Source organism: Geospiza fortis, unplaced genomic scaffold, assembly GCF_000277835.1.
Source record: "Geospiza fortis unplaced genomic scaffold, GeoFor_1.0 scaffold275, whole genome shotgun sequence".
NCBI lineage: Eukaryota > Metazoa > Chordata > Aves > Passeriformes > Thraupidae > Geospiza > Geospiza fortis.
Genome location: NW_005054341.1, coordinates 5,070,457 through 5,087,805, shown reverse-complemented (window position 1 = coordinate 5,087,805; position 17,349 = coordinate 5,070,457). Strand labels below are relative to the sequence as shown.

The following is a 17,349-nucleotide window of genomic DNA, read 5'->3' as shown; positions in this document are numbered from 1 at the left end:
AAAAAAAAAAAAAAATTTTTGGGTTCAATTTTCCACTTGTGCCTGTAGCTCTTGAACGAGTACTTTTATGGTTCCTTCTAGCGCGCAGGATTTATCTGCAGCTCTGTGAAGGGCTTTTACATTTAATCCAGCGCTGAAGTAGTAATTTGTCGCCGGCGCTTCCTAGCAGGCTTTTCTTTTAACTTAGCCGGGATGCGGGCCCTTTGTGCGGGCTAATCTGAGCCGCACAATGCCCGGGCAGCCCGATTGGGGCCGGGGCAGCTCGATCGGGGCCGAGCCGGGGGATGCGGTGAGTGCGGGGCGCAGGGAACGGGCTGGGGGCACCGCAACCCAGCCGGGAGCTCCGCTGGGTGTTCCACGGAGCCACCGCTGCACGGAATTTCTAGGAGCTCCTGTGCCTTTTCTGCAAAAGCTCTCTTCTTTTTTTTTAGGTGTTTTTTTAGTTGGTTTTTTTTTTTTAAGTTTTTTTTTTTCCCTACTCCGCTTGGATAACCGTTTTTTAAAAATCAAATTTAAAGTTCCTCTTACATTGGGGATAACGTGCTTGGGGTTTGGTTTTTTCCTAAAGGAGGCAATGCTTCATAGCCTGTCTGTATATATTTTTCAGGGAGAGGGAAATATCATGGTAAAGGAAGAGAATCTTCTACCAGTTCTTTATTTCTTTATTTTAATTGAAGTATTGCAGTTTTTAGAATAATTTTAGAAGCGAGAGTTTCACCCTTCTGCCTTGCAGATGCCTGTCTTTTTTATTAAAAATAGTGTTGTTCTGATACCAGTATTGTGGACAGATATTTTATTCCAGATGCAAAACCGTCTCGAGGATACGTTTGGACATAGCAGAAGCGTGTGAAATAGTGCCCGACAAATATGAAATAGTCTCTCATAAATAAAGATACCAAAGCCACAATATTAAAAATGGGAGCAGCTCTGCCTGCCTCCCTTTTATCACAACATTTCTAAACTAGACTGATACTGCAGGCGGCTTTTTGGTGACGGCTCAGGAAAGAAACGCTGCTGTATTTACATGAATTATGCCCGTGCTTTACACTCTGTAAAGTACACAGGGCGCCAAGCGGGTCCCTTTTTCTACCTTGGGTAAATGTCAGCGTGCAGCACCTCTAAGTAAAAAAGCGCTAAAAAAGCTGCTTTTGGGAGCCGTGTGCCCCAGGTGTGGGCAGGGCCAGCCCCCCTGTCCCTGCCCAGCGCTGGCACGGGCATCCCTGAGTTAGAGCCTGAGTGATTCCAGCCGCAGCCCAGGAATCTCCGTGAGCCACAGAGAGGGGAGCCCGCTGCAGGTACGGCGGCGGCACGTGGGGAGGGAGCTTTTATGGGCATGATTTAGTGAATATGAGAACATATTTTGTGCTCCATTGTTTAGACTCAAGAAGGCATAAAATCTTTAACATCTATTTATCACGTAGCTGTTTTAATGTAAACATTTGTCTATTTGGATGAAGTGTTTTCATTATTAAGCTAATTTCCACATGTTTCAGATAGACTGATGAGTTCGAAGCAGAGCACTCGCTGATGAGAAACGAAATTCGGCCGCGGCTCAGCCTGCTGTCAGATACATCTTCATTAGTTTTTGTCATTCACTGATGGCAAATGCTCTATAAATGAGATGACGATCAGGTCCGCCTTGATAACTTGCCTTATCTCATTAGTTTTCACATCAAAGTTAATCAGCAATGTGAATTGTAATTGCTGGAAGAGACAATGCAATAGATCACTCGGCCTTTTTTTTTCTGCGTGGCATCTTGAAACATCAGCAGGCTGGTGTGAGTAGATAGGCTCCGAAGGAAAATGATGTGGAAAGCATAATAAGCAAGCTGCTCGGAATTAATGAGCTTACCCAATAAGAAAAGAATAACCAATCAATGTGAGCTGGGCAAATATAATTTAGGAATAATTGCTTGATTGGTTGTCTATAGTAGGCTGATTTGACCACACACAAGGATTAAGAATTAAGATGTCAAGGCAAAAAATAATTTGGCAACTGAGGGCATGTAATTTTTTGTTCCCCTCCCTTTACGACTGGAAGCGATTGCTGTTTGATATGTTATTCCCCGGGAATGGAAACATTAGACGGGGTGGGGTTCTTCCTCTCCTTTATACGCTCCTTTTATCGCACAAGGTCTTTCAAACCTCGCCGGGGATATTGCGGCACGGGACATTAAAAACGAATGGGGGAGCGGCGGAGGGGGGAGTAAAATAAAAGTGCAGAAAAGCCCCCAGACGTCTTCATTTGTGAGGCTGCACGGAGAGGAGCAGGGGCTGCTCGCTGTGTCTGGTGTTGGCAGAGCCCGTGCCCTGCTCCAGACCCCGATCCGGAGCGCGATTCCCTTTCCGTACAATTCTCCCCACGGCCATTGGCCAATTAGCAAAGAACCCTTATATTCTTCTATCTAAACTATGGGGAAGGTTCAGCCAGAAGGTAAATTTGCTTTGATCTACATTACACCTAATTGAGTCACCACCAATGTCTCTATCCCAACATCAAGAAATGTGAAAATGTTAGATTATTTCACTGGGGATTAAACCTAATTTTCGCGTGTTCTGCATTAACCTATTAGGCTGACTCATCTGCATTGCTAATGCGGCTCAGGCAGCTGTCACCGCTAAAGAAAAACATGATCATGCAATCCTTGAATGAATGATTCCAGCTCTGATTAGTGTTAGTGAAGTTAGCTGAGCCCTGGTGATAAGGCAGGAAAATTCCCAGGTTGCCAATAGCTTTGAAAATTATCAGACTCCGGGCAAAAATGTAGCTGGCGGCTGGCGGGGCCTCCCTGCGAAGGTGGCATTATTTAAGGCCGTCTCTCTCTTCGGGCTGCTCGCTGGAACGCGGCTGCTGCTGCTGCTGCAGCTCCTTCCAAGGGGCTGTGCCAGGGGTACGGATTAAAATGCTAATGGGGAGCGACCTGAGCGTGGACAGCCGCAGGTTTTTTCCCTGCCTGGCCGCATCCAGGCTTTAAATGCTGTTTCCAGAGGGCAGCAGTGGTGATGCCCGAGCGGGAGAAGGGCCTTGGGGGGCCGGCACCAGGCACGGCCCCGGGCTGGGCTCCGCTCTTTGTTCCCAGAGCCGTCAGCTCCAGCCGTTCCTCATTCTATCTGTCAGATTTAAATAGGAAAAAAAAAAGGGGGGGGGGGAAGCAACAATGGCCCATCCCCTTGAGATGGGAAAAAATTTAGGAGTGAGTTATCCCCGAGCAATAGAGCCAGGAGCCAATTTAATCCGATTAGCGCCCGCTGACAATGGATGCTCCTCACCCATTGTGGACAGAAGCTTTCACTTTATTTGTTTCTATTAGCCAAGAACCCAAGATATTGGAAAAGTGGAACTTTGCCCCAACAATTGAAGAAAAAACAAATCGAGAGAAATCATCTAAAGTGTCAATATTGATCTTTTGGCCCTGAGTGTGTGCGCAGAGGACTTGTTGAGTGCCCAGAGTTTGCTGTGTGCTCTCGGTGCTCCCCGAGCAGGGGGTGGTGGGTGCACAGGGCAGGAGCTGCCCAGGCGGAACAGAGGGGTTTCCATGGGAAAAGACTCGGAGCTGTTCACCAAACCACAGAGCTGATAGGAGATGCAGCAGGGCTTTAAACTGCCAGGCACCTGCTGGTGTTAACTCCCAGCTCCTCGGCGCACAGGCTCTCTGCAGGTGTTGGCAGAGGCTCCTTCCCATCACATTTCGTGGGGAGAAGCTGCTTTCCACACACCTGGAATGCATTCTCCTGTCTCCCAGCACTGATACCCGTGACAGCCACGGCTCCGCTCGGCATCGCTGGCGGCTTCCCCCATCCCTGTGTGACTCCAGAGGGGACAGGGCACACCTGGGCTCCATGTGCTGCTGGAGCCACCTCCCTGAGCCACCTGGGGCACGGCCACAGTCGGGCAGGTTGGTGTGACCAGACCTGCTGCAAGGCCTGCTTCGTTTTCGAGAAGAAGGATTCCCCTCAGTGCTGCCCTGCGTATCCAAACCCCACAGATGTCCCCCCAAGAGCCCTGGGAATGCCACACTGGAGATGTCCAAGCCTGCCAGGCATTGCTGGGCAGCGAGGGGCAGGGTGGAGGTGGACACCAAGGTCAGCACAGGGTGGTGACCTGTTCCCTCCAGATCAACACTGCTGGCATTAAAACACAGCCTTCAGAGCCCTAGGGATTCCAAGGGGAATAGGAGGAGAGGGAGCAGGAGCACTCCCTTCACCAAGGGGGCCTTCCTGGGGACCCCCACCATGGGCTGGCATTGCTGGCCAGGACAGCAAACAATAAGATTTGGGGTTTTACCCCCAAGTTTTTTGCTGTCTGGAGCAGCCGGGACCCACTGAGAAGAGCAGTGCTCCCAGAAAAGCAGCTACACTGCAGGTCGGGAGAGGTGCCTGTTAACACCCCAGGCTCCTGCAGTAGATGCAGACCAGAATTCTGTCCTGATCTACACCCTTGCAGGTCAGGGGGGAATTCCCTGAGCACCCATCCCTCTCCTCCCTGGTGGTGCTGCCCTGTGAGCAACAGCGTGCCTGGGAAAAAAGGGGTCAGGAGAGAATTATTTCACAGAGCTACCCAACAAAAATAACTTCTTATCCTAAAATAGGAATTTTTTTCTCTCCCCTCTCTTCCAGTGGGCGGCTCCAGGTGTCAACTGAGCAGAGTCAGGATCAGCTGCAGTTATTCCAGAGTACGTGTCCACGTGCAGAATATTCCGGAACAGGTATTTCACTTTAAATTCATTCCCCGTCTTATTCCAGAATATTTTCCCTGCATAGAGAAGCACTTGGCTGGGGTCTCTGCTTGCTGCCGTGCTAGTGATAAGATGGATTGGCTGATCTAATAGGTCTTTTCAATCTCTGATTTTGAAAGCTAAGATTGGGAAATTAATTTCAGAAAGGTCAAAACAGAGCAAGGCTATCCTGCTGCTGTGCGATGGATCCTATTTTTTTTTTTAAATCTGCCTATTGAGGGAAAGGTTAGTTATTCAGCATCCTGCAAAAAGAAAGAAATAAATAAAGCAGGCCGGGGAACACAGCTGTGTATAGATCTGCTGACCCATTCGCAATCCTCAGTTAATGAGCGCGCGTGGCCCCGGCGGTGGCCCGAGCCTGGGAGGTCTGCTCCCACCCCCGGCATGGGAAAACGCTGGGCACATCCCTGGGGTGTCCCCAGAAAACCCAACGCCAGGCGTGGAGAGGGGTAGCAGCATCGCTGGGAACCGCTGCGGTCGTGGGGAGGTTTGGGGAGTCGTGCCGTGGGGTTTGAGGGTAGGGAACAGAAGATTCAGAAGGAAAGGGGGGAAAAAGGAAAAACAAAGGTTTTGTGTAGGTATTTCCATGCTTTTAAATTATTTGTTCTCTTCCACCACAGCCAGACAGTAAAATTGTGTTAACTTTTTTACTAAATTGCTTTAGTGATTTTAAAGACCAAGGAGTCAGGGGGAGTGCAAACCGGTTAGGAGGGAATGACTTCTTAATTAACAACAAAATAGATTTCTCTTGTTTGTTTGCTGTTTGCCTTTTTATTTTTTTGGCGTCTCCACATGGTATATTCAGCAACCTGCTGAGCTGTCCTTCCTCTGTCCGCTCCTCTTCTTGTGGATGAATATGGGATGCTGGATTTTGGGAAGTGGGGAGAAACCCACCAGTTTTAGCAGCCCTGATCAGACCTTGTCCCAACAGCCCAGGGAGGTTGTGCTGTGCCTGTGGGGAATCCTGGTGGCTGCTGCTGTGCCTGGGATTGCTGGTGATTGCAGCTCCATCTCCCAGTGGGATGCCCATGGGATGTTCCCAAGGGGCTGCTGCAGGGAGGAATGGGGTGAGGGCTGAGCTGCTGCCAGGCCAGACCTCACGAGGCCCCTCTCCCTGATTTAAGGACAGGCTGTCCCATGAGCACTAACCTCAGAGCAAACCCAGAGAATCCTGCTGCTTGCTCTGGAGATGGGATCCTGACTGGAATACCTGGCCAATGGACCATTAATTAACACCTCCATCTCAGGTGTAATTCACCCCTGAAGCTGTACCAGCCAATGTCGCTTCACAGTTCCCTCTCTGCAGACAAATCCTAAACGTGTGTGGATCCAGGACAGTCCCTACCATTCCTGGAGCTCTCCACTTTCCTGCTTTTCCTGTTGCTTTCTGCAGCCAGCTGTACAAAACCCAGACAGGAATGATGGGTAAAACAAATATCTCCAGTTGAGGATTCTGCTCCCAGGTTCAGTAGCAAATGGTAATTATTAGTCAATATACACAAACCACTTCATTTCCTCAGCACATCAGGCCACACTGGGGGTAAAGCACATCTTGGGAAATGGGTTGTGTGTCTCATTCTGAACACAAGATGCCAAGGAAAACGCTGGAGCACACAAACCATAACATCTGGGTTATCCTTTACCAGCAGAGAATCCCTAGCAGGTGTGAGTGACACCAGAGCACCTCTGGTGCTGGGCAGAGTTCTCGTACCTTGGGATTTCTTTCTGTAACTTTCAGAGGAATTTTTCCCAAGTCCTCATGTTCCTCCCCTATCAAAGTGCATCTTTCCCTGCAAGAGAATCCAGGTGTCCACTACTCAAGCTTAGGGTCAAAAAGAAGTTTGGGGCTTTATTATCCTCTTTTTTTTTTTTTTTTTTAATGTGTGCTGTGGACTTTTTCAAATTCAACCACCGCTTAATTGTATAATTTGACTGTTTTATTATCATCAATGCAGTAAATTCACATTGAGTGTGCACTTGTAGCAAGCAGGCATGGAGAAACAGAGCAATTCTTGGTGAGAGTGCCACAAAGCTGTGGCTCTGTTGGCATGGCCTGGGGAGGAGCAGCATGAGGGGAACGAGGTCCCCAAAACCTGTCCCTGCACCAGCATGTGCTGGTTTGTGGCTTGAGCTGCTCCATGGGGATCTCCTGCCCTGTGAGAGTCCCAGCTTTCCTGGGAGCTTTGCCCTGGCTGAGGGTCCCACCCCAGAGCTGCTGTGTGGGCTGTGGGTCCTCAGCCTCGGGCAGATCCCAGGAACACCGGGGAAATAGCCACAAACCCTATTTAAATAGGGAGCTGGTGGGAGGGAGAGGGGAACATTTATTACCATCTAATCCCGCTCAGGTTTTCTACACCATATGTCTGAGCAGCAGAACATGTGAAATGTGTACTAATTACTCTGCCTGTGTCATGTGTGTATATTTTATATGCAGTCCCTGACCTTTTTGTTAATAACTTCACATTATATTCATTGACCTGAAACAAATTGAATTCAGTGGCACTCACTCCAGAATTGAATTACATAGTCTTCTTAATTGGTCTCTTATTTAAATGTGGAAAAGTAACAGTTTACCACCTGTAATTATTCTTTTCCTTAAGAAATTCCTGTGGAGAGCGTGTGTGTGCACGCCTGTGGCACACGTGCCGGGCTCGTGTCCGGGAGGAATTCCCACAGGAGCCCCAAGCCCAGCTGGCACCGTGGGGCAGAAAACAAACCCTAGGAGTTTTTTAAGAGTCCATCTGAAGCAAAACCTCTTGTAAAAGTGTGTGAAAGCCCTGGAAGGATCTCCTCTGCTGGGGGAAAGGGCAGCCCTGGCCCAGCAGCCCTACTCAGCCCCCACCAGCCAGCATTCCCTCGCTTTGCCAGGTCCCATCCCGGGACATGGAGAGCACAGAGGGTGGAGGTGGGAGCTCTGGGAATGCTGACCCGCCGAGAGTGGAGGTGGGAGCTTTGGGAATGCTGACCCACCCAGAGTGGAGGTGGGAGCTCTGGGAATGCTGACCCACCGTGGGAGAGAGCGCTCCTGGCTGGAATCTCCGCTCGGCTCTCATCCTTCCGAGGCCGAGTTAATTGCCGAAGCCGCGAGGAGGAGACTTACTCTTTACTTACTATATTTAACTTAAAAATGCAAATGTTATTAGTGTCCCGATCAGTGATAAGAGTGCCTTTGTGCCAGGCTTTAACCTCCATTAGGGGGGATTAGGAGAACGTATCCACATTGGCATTTTCCAAGTGTCACTGTGACAGCACTTGCTGCACAAATGCCTGGCTGTCACACTGAGGTTTATCACCAGGTTTTTTCCTGCGAATGCAGACTAATAAGCCCAGAAATTACAATTGCCTCCCTGCCGAATCTGTGATAGGCGGAAATAATGATATCAGTGCCCTGCTAATCTCCTGCCTCCGCGCTTGGCACCAGCCTATTGAGTCACCTGTCATACGCCGCTTTGATGAGGCGAATTCAATCTCTCAGCTATAATGACAATGGAGCCATTTTAATGTTTGGAAATGATTATGTGAAGGTTTCTCTTTGCTCTGTCTTGGCAAGCAAACCAGGTCAGCGTTCCGGCTGTGTCTCCCGCCGCCGCTAACGACTTGGAAGGAGCAGGCCTGTATTAAGTGAATATGCCAAGTTATTAGAAAGGAGATGCCGAAGGCAGCTGGAGGGGGGAGGTCCTTTTTATTTCCTTTCTCACAGCAAGCGTGAGCCTGAGAAGATGCTTCACACACGTGAGCATCTCCCACGCACCCCTGGTGCCCGGCAGGCCACGAGAGCCCCGTGCGCCGCGTGCCGGCAGCCACGGGCTCCCCGCCCCAAAATCCACCTGGGAATGTCTGGCTTTGCACAACAGGCCGCATGGAGCTGGCTTCATGGTGAACAAACCAAGCTCCCAAACCTGTTCCGAGCCCTCCAGCCTGCTGGTGTGCTGGGAAGGGGGCTGCTGGAGGGCTGCACCCAGAGCCTGGCTGGGCAGCCATGGAGAGAATCTGCGGTGCCGGATCCACCCCTGTCCGGGTGTCCGTGTCAATTCACTTTGGGGTACAGACACTGAATTTCTCCTTCTCTCAGGTGTCTCTGTGTGTGAAACCAGGTCATACTCCACCTTTGAACAGGAGCTGAAACACTTGGTTTGTTTATTTGAATATAAAAGGAAAATGACTGTTTCCTCAAGCTGCCAGAGGTCCCAAATGCTCGGAGGAAAGCGTCTGCAGCTGGATGAGGGTTTAATTCATCTTGGAGAAGCACAGGGTCTGTCAGAGCCCATAGGCTGGGTACAACCTGGGGACTCTTGGTGCTGCCCAGTCTTCCAGCTGGATGGCCTCTCCTGGCATCTCTGCCAGGATCTCGTGGGTGTGGGTGACACAGCCATGGCCCAGTCCTGCAGAGAGGCCGGCACATCCCAGCGGGAAGCGCTGCTTCCCACACGGTTCCGTCACCACTACCCTGTGGGAGCCTCTGGCACTGAGGTGTTTGCCACCTTCCCTTGGCCTTCCCTGCCAGGGGATGGGTTTTAACCACTACAACGTTAATTTTCCAGGATCTTGACCAAGTCTTTGCTAGGGCAGGGGTAAAGCAGCAGAATTTCAGATGTCAAGCTTTTATTAAGGTGAGTGCTCAAGGCTGGCCCTGGATGGGTGTCCTGGGCCACTCTTCAGTGGGTGAAAGGCAATTGTTGGGCTGGAGAGAGGACGGAGCAGAGCCCAATTGACCCACACCGTGCAGAGAGCAGCGCTGAGCCCCTTTCACCGAGGGTCCTTGCTAAGAAACCTTTTTTATTAGAGCTGAGTGCTGGAATTATTTCAAGGAAGTGATTATCTGCCTAATAACGACTGTGCCCGCGTGAGCGACCGCCACAGAAAGAATCAAGGCAGCAGATTTGGAGATGGGCTGAGCAAAGCAGCGGTGGCACAGTCACACGGGGCTGTCCCCTTGTTGTGTTTGGAGGGATGCTCCTGCTGGGAGCTTGGCCTTTCTGGTAGGAATGGGATGGGTGATGGCATGGATGCTGGGATGTCCTTTGGTTTTGGGAGAGCCCAGCTTGGGGCTGGGTGTCACCCTGCTGCCCTGCCAGGCTGGTGCCTGCATGGTGGGGAGCTGGGCACCCCCACATCCATCTCCCCTAATTAAGGCAGCCAATCTAATTAGGGCGGTGCCCCGCACAGCCACCCCATGGGGGCGCATCAAAGCCAGCGTGGGGCTGGCGCACGGGCAGCGCAATTACCCGAGTTAAGAAAACATCCCTGTAATTAGCCAGGCAACTCCGAGCACAAGGAATGGAAATTAGTCACAGCGCAATAAATTAGTCGGTGCATATATTACGTGCCGGGAGCACCCCGGGGGCCTCCTGTTTTCAAAGCTTTGGTTTGCAGCCCCATGCCTCTCAATAAAGCATTCATCCCTAGGTGATTATGTGCCAGCAAAAGGAGTTTTTAACTGAATTACAAATTTTCTTTTCTAATTCTTTTGTAGGCAGAATTGGGATCCCTCACTTTTTTCTCTCTCTTTTTTTTTTTTCTTTTTTTTTTTTTTCTGAAGGTCCAGGGAGCAAAGCCACTTCCCTCCCCCTTCAGCTAATAATTAATTTTCAGCTTTTCAGGGTGCTTCAAGACCCTGCATTGTTTGCTTTAATTGGGAGCGGTAGTTAAGGAACTATTTCAGAATCCCTCCCCAATTCTGAACTATTTTAGCTGTCGTTTCTTTCCTGGGGGAAGAAAAGGGGAGGGCGAAGCAGGAAATTGGACTGTAGCAGCACATAACATTTGCATCAAAATAATACAGCCGGCAACAGAAAATCACAATCACATCACTCAGAAGGAAGGAACAGAATACAAATTAAAGGAATAATGTAAATTTTTTGCCATTAAGCTTCAATGACCATTTGAAATGGTGCAAGGCACAAAGGTTTTGATGAGCATCATCCAGTTTGATTATTCATACTTGTGCTTCTGCTTGAATTAAAGTAGGAGTGCTAGAGCCTGTTAGAGCAAAATATTTGAATTGGTAGTGAACTCTCACCTTTACTTGCATCCATTTACTTTTCAAATGAATACCAGATAAGTTAGTGCATTTTATAATCGGCCTGTTTTCCAGTGAGTGCTGTCATTACATACCAATTTCTTTTAGAAGTGCTTCCTAAGAAACATTAAATACTTACGAATAAGGATGTGTCCATCACCAGCAGCAGCCCTCTGCGAGCAGGGCGATGCAGGCAGGTTGTGTGTCCTCCCTGCCAGGGCTGTGTGCTTGGATCCTCTGTCCCATGTGGGGCTGCCAGCAGTGTCTGACCTGGACAGGGAGCTCCCTGTGGGCTACAGGAGGTGCTGGTGTGTGGGTGCTGCAGAACCATGTGCAGGAACATCCCTGCCAGGCTTTCCAGCAGCAGCCATGGGAGGAAAGAGCGTTGCAGGAGCTCTCCCTCCAGCCTGCAGCTTTCTCCCCTGAGCTATCGCTGCTTCATCCTGGTTCCAGCACTCGCACACACAGATGGCTCATAGAGAGGAAAAACAAGAGGAAAGACCAGGATTGGTGTGAGTTTTCAGGTGCTGCCCTGTGAGTAATTATGGATGCATGGGAAAAGCGTGGAGCATTAGGGTAGGGCGGCAGGAACCTGCTGGAGAAGCTTCCCTGGGGCCTGGTCTGACCAGCGTGAGGGGCTGGCAGGTTTGCTGGGTGCCATGAGAGCAAAACTGGCCAGATGATTGTCTGAGGAAACACCGTGGGATTAACGGCCTCAAAACATGCAGCAGGAGAAATTTAGATTGAATATTGGGAAAAATTTCTTGTCCAGAAGGGCTGTTGGGCATTGGAACAGGCGGCCCAGGGCAGTGGGGAAGTCACCATTCCTGGAGGGATTAAACAGATGCATGGATGGGACACATGGGGACATGGGTTAGTGGTGGCCTTGGCAGTGTCGGGGGAATGGTTGGACTTGATCTTAGAGGGTTTTTCCAGCCTAAATGATCCTATGGGCTTCTGGAGAAGCCAAAAGGCAGGCTCAAAAATCAATGCAGAGAATCCCAGAATGATTTGGGTTGGAAGGATCTTAATGCTTATCTCATTTCATGGGCAGGGACGCCTTCCACCGTCCCAGGTTACTCCAAGCCCCATCCAGAGGCAGCCACAGCTTCTCCGGGCAAAGCTGGTTTGCTAAGTAATAATTGGGTTATTCCTAATGAGCAACGGGCTGGTGATGCTGCTCAGAGCCATCCTGCAGCTCCGTGAGCTTGGAGGTGTCAGCAGAGCTCCTGTGGGCTGGCAAACACCCACTGCGGGATGCCTCGCCCTGCCCCGCTCCAGGGCTCGATAAAATGCCTTTTATTAAGATGAGGGAGGGGGAAATCAATGCGACTACACATCAAACCCGAACAAACCTCCGGTTTAGCAATTCCCGAGCAATCCCTCAGGAGCCAATGAAGGCCGGGTTATTTAAATGAGAAAGGCCGGGATGAATGCCTGCCTTTGTCCGGGCGCTTCCCCAAGGTGATCTGGGTTAAACCCGTGCTCTCAGGGTTAATTATCAGCTGCTTTTCTTTTAAAAATGTTTTTTTCCTTATTGACACAGGGGGGTTGATTTATGTAATATCCATCATAATTCCCAGATTTCTGTAGATTACAAGGGTATCCCCACGCACCGCTCTGCTGGTGGAGGGGCTCCGCGCTGCCTCCCGCCTCACTCCGGCCACCTCCCGCTCCCTGGCCCTCCTTAATTAGGGATGTTTAATACGAGGGGCTCTGGGGTGCAATTAAAACCAAATAAAACAAAAAGACGGCGTGGAAAAGCGCAGCCCTGCTCTTTCCTTCGGTCTTCTCCTCCTCCCTGGTGTCTGTGATGCCTCTCCAGCCCACCAGAGATGGGTTTTGGGGACCACCAGCCCCAGCCCAGCAGAAGCCCAATCCCATTCTCTCCAAATGGGGGGAATGGCCCCCCATGCACCTATGGGGTCAGAGCCCTGCAGGTGAGCCTGGAGGTGATGTGGGGCCTCTCCTGTTCTCCTCAGGAGTTCTACAAACCGGCCAAAGAAGAGGCCGGATTGGCATCCAGCTCTCTGAAGCAGGTCTCCCAATTCTGAATCCCTCAGTCCTGGGGAAAAGGAGCAGTGCCTGACCCCTCCAGTCCCGAGGTTTGAGATGCCCCTGTGGTGTTGAGGAGGTTTCCCTGTGCCCAGGCTGGGCAGGGAGGAGGGAGGAGGCACAACCAGCTCCCGACACACGCAGCACCTCAGAGACTGGGAATGAGCGTGTCCTTGGGCCTGGCTGCTCCACGTTACTCATCTCTCCATACTTCTTTTTCTTCCTCCCATCCTTGGGTTTGTTGCTGCTTGCCCCCTGCCCAGTGCCTTTGCAGGCCCTTTTGCACGTCCTTGTTTTCCGGCTGCTGGCCTGCGTGTGGGCAGCCACGGATTTCTGACAGCGCCGAGCGCATCCCTGCCGCAAACCACGGCTTTCAGGGATCATTCCACTTGACTGGCTGAGAAGAAAACTGCTCTGATAGAAACTATGTCATAATAGTTGGGAGCTGGATAACAACGCCCCGCTGCCGGGGCTGATCTATTCTCCTACGCCAGCGCGGGGAATTGGTCTCCACCAAAGCAGAAAATGGAGCTGGCTTTTCAGAAGGGTTTAAAATTAAGTGGCTCTGGAGTCACCAGATGATGGTTTTGGTAATATTTCTGTGGCCAAGCCAGCCCTTTCGTTCTGGGAGGTGCTGGTCTGCAAAGCAAATGTCCCACGGCATCAAAGCAGAGCTCCTCACAGAAGTTTAAGTTTGGCTTTCAGCTCCCCAGGGCAGCACTGCTGGCGATGGGAGGTGCTGCTGCCTCTCAGGAGTGACTGGGGGGAGCTGGTGAGGTTTAAGAGCGATGATGAGAGGAATGACACATGCTCTGGATTTACTCAGAAATCAAGAACAACTGCCTAGGTTTGCTTTGCAAAGGCAGAAATGAGAGGGCTGCTTGAGAGTGAGGGCTGGTCACCTCTGGCGATGGCGGGCAGAGTGACACGGGGAGACAGAGCCACCACTGGAGCAGGGCTGGAATAACGGGCTCCTCCCATGTCTGGCTGATGCCCGTGGCACTCCATCCCAGCTGGCACACTAGCAAGGGCAATCTGAGCAATTAGTTTAACTCTGGGCGTCCAGTTTGGTTTTGCAGGGGAGGAGGCGCAGTGACCGCACGGCAACCACGGAGCGCGCAGCAGGTCCCTTCCGATGGCTCCCGGCGGCGTCCCAGCTGGAGGCTGCCTGACAAGTGACGTTTTTCCATGATCCCAGGCCAGCCCAGCCGGATGCTGCAGCCATTCCCTCACTGCTGGCCGCTGCTCCCTTTTCCTGGCGCGCTTTGTGCAGCTGGGGTTGGCTCGTGCGATAAATGGATGCCGTTCAAAAACATGACTCCTCTGAACTTTTTAACCTTACACGAAAGGGAGGAATTCTGAGAGCAATGGGTAAAATTCAATTAACTGAGATGACAGAAAATAATCTACTGAGCACATACATCAGGCAATTGGAAGCTTTCATACCTTTCAAAAAGGAAATAACCTATTTCTTCCCTTGTTATCTAATGACACAGGAGTTTATTTCTCTGGAAGCAGTTACAAATCTACCTAATGGGGCCTAAATGCTGTTGCCAGGCAATTAGGGGTTCATTGTGCGGCTAATTCTTTCATTTCCATGGCACTGGTGATTGTAGTGGTGGGCAAGCTGAGGTCCTTGGGCTGTGTTTGCCCCCTGGGCCATGTTTGCTCCTGTGTGGAGCACACCTCTGGCTCTACTCCTGTGTGGAGCACACTCTAGCTCTGGGTGTGCCCATGCTCCGTGGCTCTGCCTGGGGCACTCCTGGCCTTGTCACACCATGACTTATTCAGTGTCTGATCCCTGAGTTATCCCGTCCCTCTGAGCTGATTCCAAAGGTTCCTGCACAAGCCCGGGCAGCTTTTGGTTATGAATGAGTGCAGAGAGACACACAGGGGCATTATTTATCTAAAATATATAAGCAGGAGGAATCTTCATAAATCACAGGCTGCTATTATCCTGGGGTTCATGACAGCCATATCTTTTTCTTTCCTACAGAAACCCAGAATACATTAAACACCCCAGGCCTTGGAAAGGGACCTTTCAAACCTGTACAATTGCTCTGTTTATCCCATTCCTTTAGCATTTAATATTTGAAGTCTGTTCTGCACAATCAATCTTAAAATTACACGATTGATCTTCAAATTAGGATTTAAGCCAGAATTTATTGAGGGGAAGCTCCTATATCTGCCTGTAGGAATATTATTCTTTATGACCTGAAGAGTGGGGTGGTTAATCCTGGAGGGAGAGCCTTTGGAAAACTGTTTCACATTGGGCTCTGCTCATGTCAGGCCTGTTGGGGAGCACTGGCAGGCATGGGGGAAAGGCTGTGCCTGGACCAGGATGCTGCAGGAGACCTGGGATGCTGCAGGAAACCTGGGATGCTGCAGGACATTGCTGCCCTGCGGTGGCACCTCACAAGATCATTCCAGAAGGCCCCTCCTTGGGCTGCACTTAATCAAGGGCTGTGCCCAACAGTTTACTACAGCGTTTAATTAAACAAATTTACCTTTTGAGGGAAAATCCTTCGCAGGCAATTTGGGTTCTGGTGTATCAGAGCCTTTTTTTGAGGTGACTAGTGCTTTTAACCACTGTCTAAAGTGCAGGCGGTGTTAATTAGCATATTTAGGATTAAGTAGATTTAGCATGCAGTAATCATTCCCTAATTCAGTAAGAACTATCTCTGGTGAATAGTGGACATTAATGACAGTTGCAAGAGCTTAGATATTACATAATCACTAATTACATTCTGCACAATTAGCGGAGACTCCTCAGTGTGAATGGCTAATGGCTGATTTGTGTCAGCAGCCTGTTCTGGCTGTAGAGAAATATAAACAGTCTGCCTGATGTTCTGAGGGAATTAGCATAGGCAAGGAGGTTATCTGTGGAGGTGGGAGGCCGGAGGAGCTCTGATGGATGGGCTGAGCCTGGAGCCAGCATCGTGCCTGGACCTGCCCTTCCTCATGGATGGCCTCAAAATGCCACCACGCACTTTGAGGCTCTCAGCTGCCATGGGCAGAGGATAAATCTGGCACCCAGGGGCCTTGGAGGGAGTGGTGGGGTGTTGTACTGAGTGGTGAGTGAAGCAGTGCAGAGCTGGTGCGCACAGCCAAACCCTTGGTCCATGGAGGCCTCGTGCTCCGTGCCAGGGAGCAGCCGGGAGTGAAGTAGGGCAGGAGCAGCAACGTGCAAGTGCTGCTTGGTTTGTTTGGGGGTTTTTTCCCACCACTCTGCCTCTGAAAATAAAAATGCAGTAGTGTCTTGCCCTGCCACATTTGGCGTTTCCTCACCATTAACCATTTCCTAAAAGGATGAAAAAGCTGAGCTTCGCTTTCCGCCCATCGTGCGTGTCAAAGCTGCCCCTCAGGAAAACCTTGGGCAAACCTTCTGGGGATTTGGGCAACACTGAGGTGGCAGGCAGGGGAATCAATCTGTGCCCCATTAATTTTTAGTGATGGATTCTTACAGGCAAATTCAGGCTCCCACATTTGTTGTGTGATTAAAATGAGGAATAGCAGCATTAAGCTGAGGGAATAGTTTTGGACAAATCCCAAGCTGGAGACCAGCACTGGGCCCCTATACCTTGAGGTATTGGGTATTTTAAATTAAGATTGCATGTGGTTTTAAAAGGCATTGTCAGAGCAAAAGCAATTTAACAAAAGGCAATGTATCTGACGGCGACTCTCCTGTCTGCCAAGTGCTCTTCTCTGCGAGCGCATTGTAGGGAAGCAGATTACATCTCCTGAATATTTTTGTCTGTTGCTCGGTTCATTTTCATAATAATAACTCGCATCCGTCTCCATCCTTTCATGTTGAAGGGTTGCAAACTATTACACAAACACACCCGCTCCTGCTGCAGCCACCTCCAGGGGACAGCCGGCGGCTTTCGGCAGCGGGGAGCGGGATGCGGCCGCCCGGGGGGACACTGACCCCTCTGCTCGGGGGCATGAGGGGTTCTGGGGAGCCTCAGCCTGCAGCTCACCCCAGCTCCTACCTCCAGCACGGACCTCTGGGTGCCTGGCTGCTGGGGAAACGTGGGGCAGGCGAGTCACGGTCCTGCCTGTGCCTGGGGGGGACCTGCAAGGGACACACGGGGCCCAGAGAAGCTGTGGCTGCCCCTGGATCCCTGGGAGCATTCCAGGCCAGCTTGGACAGGGCCTGGAGCGACCTGGGATAGTGGGAGGTGTCCCTGCCCATGGCAGGGGGTAGAATGAGATGGACTTTAAGGTCTTTCCAAGCCAGGATTCTGTGTCTGAAGGAAAACACCTCAAAGCCCTGGAAGCCTCAGCGAGAATACTTCTGCCCTAGCACACAAGTGGCTGTGCCCCATTCCACGCCCCCAAGCAGGACCTGGGGAGGGTTTACAACATCTGCCATGTTGTTTCCCAGCTGCTGGGATGTTCAGAGTCGAGGCTGAACCTGCTGACCTTCGGGTACCTTGTCTAGAAACCCCCATTTTTTCATCCCTGTGGCGCCAGCAGCTGGGCTGGCACGAGGTAAGGAGAGCAGTGGTGGGGCTGAGGCCGGCAGGATTTCTCCTT

The 17,349-nt window shown here is 50.8% G+C and overlaps 1 long non-coding RNA gene across 3 annotated transcripts in view; it reads left to right on the top strand.

Annotated features, from left to right (window-relative positions):
• Positions 1-17,349, top strand: part of LOC115948030 — a 66,360-nt gene that overhangs the window by 39,358 nt on the left and 9,653 nt on the right. For 2 of the 3 annotated variants that reach the window (XR_004081888.1, XR_004081889.1), the window contains exon 4: positions 4,618-4,706. This is a non-coding gene — a long non-coding RNA (uncharacterized LOC115948030). Of the gene's footprint in view, positions 1-1,280; positions 1,296-4,617; positions 4,707-17,349 lie in introns of those variants that run through there. The other variant, XR_004081891.1, reaches the window with a different exon arrangement.